Raw genomic sequence first — 8,272 nt, 5'->3', positions numbered from 1 at the left:
TGGAATTATACCCTCCTGAAGAGATGCGTTTATTATAAGATGTAATGCAGTTTTTATGGCATCTCCTCCCTGAACCGTCAACCAAGAAGGACAAGGGTCGAGAGTGCATGTCGTCCTTTTCACACAGCCAAGGAGCTTGTCCACGTCCTCGGTATTCACAAACTCAAATCTATCCAGAATAAACTTGTTTCCAGAGTCACTGGATGCCCTGTTATAGGTTCTGTCAAAAAACCAGCATCTAGATCAGCCCTTATCGGAGAGATTTTATCAGCAAAGAAGTCGTTGAAAGCGTCACAGCAGGCTCTCGATGGCTCTAATAAAGGGTTCAGGGTGGCCGGGGGTTGGGTTAATTCCCTAACCACCCTGAACAGCTCTGCTGGATGAGACTCTGCTGATGCAATCCATGCAGCACAGAACGAGTTCTTAGCTGCATCGATTGCCACTCCGTAGGAGCGTAACATGCTCTCATGGAGTGTCTTGTCAGATATGTTCTGATGTTTCTGCCAGTGGCGCTCTAGTCGTTGCGCAGCCCGCTTCATTTGGCAAAGATCTTTAGTATACAAGGATCTTTTATTAGGAGCGGGCTGGTAAGGACGCTCGGGAGCGATACTGTCTATTGCCCCGGTGAGGTTCGTATTCCAATTGTCCACCAGGGTTTCGACAGTGTCGCCATCGTTCCCAAACATAACACCCTCTAAGGCTTCTCAGAACCTTTTGGGTTCCATCAGCCTTCGCGGGTGGACCATTGTAATGGGTCCTCCACCCCCGAGGGGTTTTTGGTTCATGGCTTTCAGCCCTACCTTGACCAATGAATGGTCTGTCCATGACAGGCCTTTGGCATGAAAGTCGGTCTCCTCTGGAAGGGGTTTTGATCAGTTGGGATGCCAGCTATGTTAAATCTGTTTGTTTTTATGCTGTATTTTGATTAAGGTCTTGCTTTCAATCTGTGTGATTATTGTTAGCTATCTTAAGGATGCCCCTTTGTTGGAAAGTCAATTTAATTCAATAAATGGATAAAACAAATACACCAGGCTTTGTTGCAGGTGACCAAGCAGGGAAGCTTTATGAAAGGCAGTGCTTTTCTTCTGTTCAGCAATAAATAAATGGGTAATACAGTAGTGGCTGGCAAGTGGGCAACCAAAATATTTTCTGTACTTGTAACTCCTGAAGACCTATTTGATTTTTTAAAATGAATTTTATTGATTTTAAAAACACAAACATTACACGAACAAATACACAATAAAACATATAACCACATATATCAGAAGCTTTACATACCAATGCATATACATGTAGTATTAATAAAACATAAAAACTTCCTGCTATCACAGTCCAACCTGTTTACTATCTCATTCACAGGAAATTGTTAAGTCCTCAAATGTATTTCCCCTGTTCTTAGTTTTGGTTCCTTATATCAAGATATCGTCAATTTTTATTTAAATCTCATTTTGCTGAGCAGGGAGATCCAATTTTCCTTTTGAGTTTTGCCTAGCCACTGTAAGGCTCTTTAATATCTGAAAGATAAAATAATAGGTTGACCAATGTAAAAATTAAATCATACTCCTCCTTCTTTGTATGTACCGTTATCTTTACATCTATAACTTATCAACTCTTCTACCATACAGCTAATTGTTTCTTTCATTTTTATTTCTTTACCAGTCTTTTAATATGCTAGTTGCCTGCTTTCCCAAATTGTTTTCTATATATTCAAATACCTGTTTCCACTTCTCCAAAAAATTAGCCATTTTTTCATTTCTCAGTTTTCTTGACAGTTTATCTAACTATTATTTCCTGCAATTTCAGTATCCATTCTTCCACTTTTGGAACAGTTTTACTTTTCCAAGCTTTTGCATATACCATTCTTGCAACACATATCATATAGAATAGCACACAACCATATTTCTTTTCCAATTCATCATTAAGCATATTTAACAAATAAATTTCAGGTTTATTCTCTAAGTTTATATTTAATATTTTGTTAATTGTTTTACGAATGGTTCTCCAGAATCTTTTTGCTTTTTTACACCCCCACCAAATGTGAAATTATTATTATTATTATTATTATTATTATTAACCTTTATTTATGAAGCGCTGTAAATTTACACAGCGCTGTACATGCAATCTTTTTAGTTAGATGGTTCCCTGCCCTCGGGCTTACAATCTAAAAAGACATGACACAGAAGGAGAAGGGAGTGGTGGCGGGAAAGGGTAAAAGGTCCAGCAGTTCCTCTCAACCTCCGAGTCCCACACTTCCAGCATTTGCTATCATGTTTTCCATAAATTTTACACAATTTCACAGGCGTGAGGTACCATCTATAATACAGTTTATAACAATTCAATTTTCTTTTATATCTTGGCACAGGGTATATTTCATTCTTTTAGTCCAAGATCTTTCCCATTGCTCCAGATTCAATGGTCTCCTGATATCTTGTGCCCATGCAATCATATTTGTTTTCACTAATTCACTTTCAGTATAGTATTTCAAAAGGCATCTATATAACACTGATATTGTTGCCCCTTTTTTTGCCCAGATAATTTCCTCCAAATCTGATTTTTTATTTGTTATCCCCCTGTTTTTAAGGTCTTTTTAAAACTGTTCATTTAGTTGAAAATACATAAGCCAGTTGTTTATCTTCCCCTCTTTCTTTAGTTCCTCTAGAGATTTCATTTCCCATGTTGCTTGCTTTAGAGGTTTCAACAGATCTATATATTTCAGCCATTTTTCATTTCTTAATGGATCAGTTTTTAAGAGTGCCTCATGGGGAGAACACCATATTGGAATTTTATTACAAATCAGCTTCTTGTATTTCATCCAGATTCTATAAATGGCTTTTCTAATAAGATGGTTTCTAAAATCCTTATTTGCCTTAACTTTATCGTAAAACAAGAAAGCATGCCACCCAAATCTTAAGTTTGAACCTTCCAATTTCAACAAGGGGTTGTTTTTCAATTCTAGCCAATCTTTTAGTCAGATCATTCCACTAGCCTCATAGTATAGATTTAGATTTGGAAGTGCGAAACCTCCTCTGTCTATCGAGTCCTGCAAATATTTTAATCTTATGCGTGGTTTCTTCCCTTCCCACACAAAAGAATTTATATCTTTCTGCCATTTAGAGAAAACCGAATTGTTTTGGAAAATTGGGATACACTGGAAAAGAAAAAATAATTTAGGGAGGATTGTCATTTTAACTGCCACTATCCTTCCCAATAGTGATAGTTTGATGTTCGTCCAACTTTTCATTTCCTTTTTAATATTTGTCCAAGTTTTGTCATAATTAAATCTGAATAAATCTGTATTCTTTTTTGACAGTTCTATACCCAAATACTTCACCTTTTTATTTATTTGGAGACCAGAAATCTTTTTCAATTCCATTTCTTCTCCCTCTCTCAATTACTGTTTTTTCCTTATTCATTTTTAGACCTGGTATCTTCCCAAATCCCTCTAGTTCCTTTTGTAGAACTGATATATCTTCTAACGGGTTGCTCAATGATACTAATAGGCCATCTGTAAACGCACACAGTTTAAATTCACTATCTTTTACTTTAACTCCTCTTATATTAACCTCCTTTCTTATATTATGCAATAACAATTCAAAAACCATGACAAACAAGAGGGGGGAAGGGGGCAACCTTGTCTAGTTCCCTTTTGTATCTCAGTGGGGTCTGTTCTTTCACTATTTACAATAATTTTTGCATGTTGTTTACAATATATCGCCATAGTCCATTCCAAAAATTTCGGGCCCACTTCCAGCTTTTCCAATGTCTGTTTTATCAATGGCCACTGAACATTATCGAAAGCCTTCTCTATGTCCAAGAAAACTAGAGCAAGTTTTTTCTCATTGTGGACCTCATAATGTTCTAAGATGTTTACCACATATCTAATATTATCTTTTAACTGCCTCTTTGGTAGAAACCCCCATTGGTCCTCGTGTATCCATTCATCCAGACACTTTCTTAGCCGCTTTGCTAGTATAGAGGCAAAAATCTTATAGTCCACGTTTAGAAGAGAGATTGGTCTAAAGTTGGCTGGAGTTGTGTGGTCTCGTCCCTCTTTTGGAATCAGAGTGATGGTCGCTTCATCCCAAGTGTGGGGTAGTTCTCCAATCTTGATCTTATTCATTATTCGTTGCAGAGGTTCAGCTGAAGACCTATTTGAAAGGCTGGATGGTCTTCAGTATTGGCCTGTCAGTAGTGCAGATATGTTTGGTTGTGAAAATCTCTCTCCCAACATTCACCCATACAATTATTGGTATGTGCCTTCAAGTCATTTCTGAATTATGGCATCCCTAAGGCAAACCTCACCAGTACCACACAAACTTGCTTCCTTAAATTTCTCCCAGCAATATAATTTTTTGAAATGAGTCATGTCATCTCATGAAGTGTCCAAAGTATAACCTCAGTTTGGTCATTTTGGCTACTGGTGGAAGTTCAGGCTTGATTTTCTCTGGGATTCTTTTATTTATTTAGTTATCCATGGTATCCATATGCCCCAGCACATTTCAAATAATTTGCTTTTCTTCCTGTTAGTTTTCTTCATGGTCTACTTCCACACCCATACGTACACATTGGAAGTACTATGTCATGGATGATTCTGACTTTGAATGATATATATCTGTACAGCATTGTGATTTGAGTGTTGAACTATGACTCTGGAGACCAGGGTTTGATTCCCAGTTGAGCCATGAAACGAACTGGGTAAGTAACATTCTCACAGCCTCAGGGGAAGGCAACAGATAACTCCCTCTGAACAAATCTTGCCAAGAAAATCCTGTGATAGCCTTAGGGTTGCCATAATTCAGAAATGACTTGAAGGCACATCTGTACACTTAAGGATCTTATCTAGTTCCTTCATAGCTGCCTTTCAAGTCCTAGGTCTAATGTGTACTGCAGAAATAATCTAGTTTGACACTGCTTTAACTGCCATGGCTCAGTGCTCTGGAATCCTAGGATTTGTAGTTTGTGTTACCAGAACTCTTTGACAGACAAGGCTAAATATTTCACAAACCAACAAAACAAGACAAAATTATTTTCTGATTGAAAATATCAAATTCTTTCCAATTTTAGCTCACCCATCCCATCCCAAGTATTGTAATGTTTCTGCATCTCATTTCTTGCTTTAAGATTTCTTGCTTTCCTTGATTCATGCTCATCACATTCTGTGTTCCTATTATATGTATTGTACACCTTCAAAATTTCCTTTCCCATCCAAGCATGTCAGCATCTGAATATCCCCTTGGCTTGAGTCCAGTGGCATAATTAGAAACAATACTACTTGTACATCTTTTGCTCTTCCTTCGTAGTTTGGTGAGTTTCTTCTGCGGTTCTCATCTTCTAGCACTATCTCTTGCTTCATACTGGATTGTTTCATTATTATTGGGTGGTTTTGTTTTTTTTTAGGATAAAAGGCACTTAGAATGGTTTATTACTGCTTTCTTCTGTGTAGTACTAACAAGAGTTAGCTAAAGTGTCACTGTCATTGTCTCTGAGAGTTTCTCTGCCATATCATTTCCTTGGTTATCCTACTTTCCTTGGTAATCCTAAATCCTACTGTCCCTAGAATATCAGAGGGCTACACTTGGTTTATACCTGCCATTTTGGACCCACCACAACTCCTGTACTAAAAAATGAACACTTGCATCCAAAATAGCCTCCAAGCTGAGTTGCTGGCCATTTACAACACAGCCAATTCTGTTTCAGACCTTCTAGTTACTTCCAATTTTGTGGAGGAAAGGCTCCCCATGCTTAAAACAGGTGAACACCTTCCCGATAGCCAAGATGATCTGTGAAAGCTTTTTAAAATTTATTTATTATGTATTTATTTCATTTATATGCCACCTTTCTTCCAGAAGGGTCCCAAGGCAGCTCACAGCCTCCCCAAGCCTTTGAGCATGTTCAAGGTCATAAAAAGTCTTGGGGTGTTGCATGCTAGAACACATTTTGCCTATCTTGGGCCTTTAGACTTTGATTATTTGAAATAAAATTTTTAAAATGGATACAGTTGAGCTACAGCAAATCTCTCTTCTCTGAATTACTCTCCACCCAAGCTAATGGATCTATGTTTTGCGGCATGATTTCACTGCAAAAAGTGCAATCCATTATGAGATATTAGATACCACAGTCTGGTATAAGTGAAGACTCTGGGCCAAAATGGTTCCACAAAACTTTTAGAGAAAGACAGATTTGAGTTGGTTTTGAAAGATGAAAGCTTTCAGTCGATGCTGTATCATGGTGATCACAAAAACAAACAGCTTTGCTTAATCAATATTTGAGCACATAATTCTTTGTAACATGAGCCTTTTACAGGAAGGGAGGAGGCCAATATCTTTTGCAGAATAGAAAGCAACATCTACAAGGCTATTTCTCTTTCTGACACATGCTGCAAAGTTGTAACACTAATCAAGTGATGGCCCTCTGCCAAGATATAAATATGATCAGCTTGGAACTGTATGTTTAATCTCTCAAGTAGCTGAGAATGTCATTCTCCTAATAAAATCCTCATCCTAGACTATGAATCTACTCAGGGTCTTTGTCTGTCTATTTCCATGACACTTAGTGAATTCCTGGAAGCCTGGTTTGAGAATATCTACCATGAAGGAAGATTAATTAGCATTTCCCATACTGAGGCCTGGTGCTAACGCATGGCATCCCATGGCTGATATGACCGTAGGCTCATCACCAACCTGATGCCCAACTGTGGGTCTCTGAGCTGCAAAGATAGGAGGCCATTTTAATTTTCCATAACTGTTCCTCCTATAGTCTCTCTCTGGAGCATTGTGGTAAGCTAGGGAAGTAGACTATCAGAGGGCACTTTCTGAGGGTCCTTCAAGCCTTGATCTGAAACATGGGTCACCTATCGCCAACACCTATGACTCCTCGAACGCTTTCATCAGCGCTGTATACGCACAATTCTAAATATACACTGGACTGACTATGTGACAAATGTTGCTGTCCTTGAGCAAGCAGGGATCACCAGCATTGAGGCCATGCTATTGAGGACGCAGCTGCGCTGGACAGGACACGTTTCTAAGATGAAGGACCATCGCCTCCCAAAAATAGTATTCTATGGTGAACTTGCCATGGGTCAGCGTAAGAGGGGCACCCCAAAGAAGAGATACAAGGACTCCCTGAAACAACATCTCAGGCTTGGCCAAATTGATCACCAACAATGGTCCGCCCTTTTTCCCCGTAGCAGAGATTTTTGCTCTGTCTTTAAAGACATTCATACTAGTTGCCTTGTGTTGCATATTCTTCTTGTTAATGCATGCTGACACTACTGTTTGGTTGAATGTGGTGTTTACGTTAAAGAGCAAATAGTGGATGATGTGGATGAGGCAGCAATGACAGCTCCCTGGGCATTCTCCTTTTTGGTGTGTGCTGAACAGCTTGTCTTCAAATGTGGTAGGAGATGCTGCCCACTCACTACTGTCAAAGTAGGGAGCTTATCTCACATACTTTTGTCCCTGATCTGGGCACGGGCAGGGGACGCGTGTGGTCCAGGGAAAACACATTTTATCACATGTCACACTGTCCTCAAGCCAGTTGCACACCATTGCCTGGCACCAAGCCATCCCTGATCAGGCTCAGCCGTGCAATTTTGCTCCATTGGAAAGTTTCCACCTTTCGAAATTCACGTGCCTGAGCCCTGATCGGGGACAGCTTGGTGCCAGGACATGGCATGGGGTCAGCTTGAGGACAGTGCGGCATGCGATAAAATGTGTTTTCCCTCAGCCATGTGTGTCTCCTGCCTGTACCCTGGTCTGCTCATGGAAGTGGAATTGTGAGGTAAGATACCTGTCCATCACTTCAGCCAGCAAAAATTCTTTTAACCTGACGTTTTTAATTTAGGCAAGTCTTTGGCTTTTAACCTCATGCAGCAGATGGAATTTTTAATTGGGTGTGTTGTGTCTATATTTTATTAAGTTTTAAACATGTTTTCAAAACTAGGCGGGTTCCACACCACCAAAAAGTACGTGCTCAGCATGTACTAGGGTTAGGAAGGGGCGTCCTTTCCGGACGCCCTAACCCTAGTACATGCCGAGCACATACAAAATGGAGACACCCATTCTACATGGGTGCCACCATTTTGATGTAGCGGACGCATAGCGTCCACATGTCTTAGTGCCATTATGATGTCGCAAGTGCGCCAATGGCGCTTTGTGGCATCATAATGGTGCCGCAAAAAGAAGCCGCTTTTTGTGGCTTCTTTTTGCTGCGTGGAGCCATGCGGTTTGTCCACTGCAGCTCCTTTGCGCAGCAAACACCGGCGCCGGCA

Source organism: Sceloporus undulatus, chromosome 1 (assembly GCF_019175285.1).
Source record: "Sceloporus undulatus isolate JIND9_A2432 ecotype Alabama chromosome 1, SceUnd_v1.1, whole genome shotgun sequence".
Taxonomy (NCBI): Eukaryota; Metazoa; Chordata; class Lepidosauria; order Squamata; family Phrynosomatidae; genus Sceloporus; species Sceloporus undulatus.
Note: the sequence above shows the minus strand (reverse complement) of the source record.